Here is a 795-nt window from a genome sequence, read left to right as displayed (position 1 = left end):
GCGGTTTGTTACAACTGAGTGGCTTGCAGTTAAGAGTCAACCACATTGCTATGGGTCTGGAGTCACATATAGGCCAGACCAGGTAAGGATGGCAGATTTCCTTCCCTAAAAGAACATTAGTGAACCAGATAGGTTTTTACAACAATCAGATAGTTTCATGGTCACCATTACTGATACTAGCTTTTTTATTTAATTAACTGAATTTAAAATCCGCAGCTGCCATGGTGGGATTTGAATTCACTATCTCTGAAATTACTAGTACCAGTAACATTACCACTATGCTACTGTTCCTAATCCCTTAATGTGATCACAGGGGAAGTATTTGTATAGAACGTTCCCTCAAAAGATTAAATAGGTGGGGTAGAGTCCACAATAGAATAGAAACAATGAAAAATAGGAGCAGGAGTAGGCCATTCAGCCCTTCAAGCCTGCTCCGCCACTCAACACGATCATGGCTGATCCTCTATCCTCAATTAGATTGGATATGGCCTGTGTAAGGAGTGGGCTTGATGGGTCGAACGCTCTGTTCTCGCTACATACTTTTTCAATATTGTTCTTTTTAATCCTTACTATCTGGAGCAGCTACAACAACAACTTGCATTTATATAGTGCCTTTAATGTAGCAAAACATCCCAAAGTGCTTCACAGGAGTGTTAACAGATAAAATTTGACACTGAGCCACATAAGGTGATATTAGGACAGATGACCAAAAGCTTGTTCAAAAAGGTAGGTTTTAAGGTGCATCGTAAAGGAGGAAAGAGAGGCTGAGAGGTTTAAGGAGGGAATTTCAGAGCT

The sequence above is a fragment of the Somniosus microcephalus genome, chromosome 19 (assembly GCF_052327205.1).
Source record: "Somniosus microcephalus isolate GS21.2 chromosome 19, FLI_Smic_1.0, whole genome shotgun sequence".
NCBI lineage: Eukaryota > Metazoa > Chordata > Chondrichthyes > Squaliformes > Somniosidae > Somniosus > Somniosus microcephalus.
Note: the sequence above shows the minus strand (reverse complement) of the source record.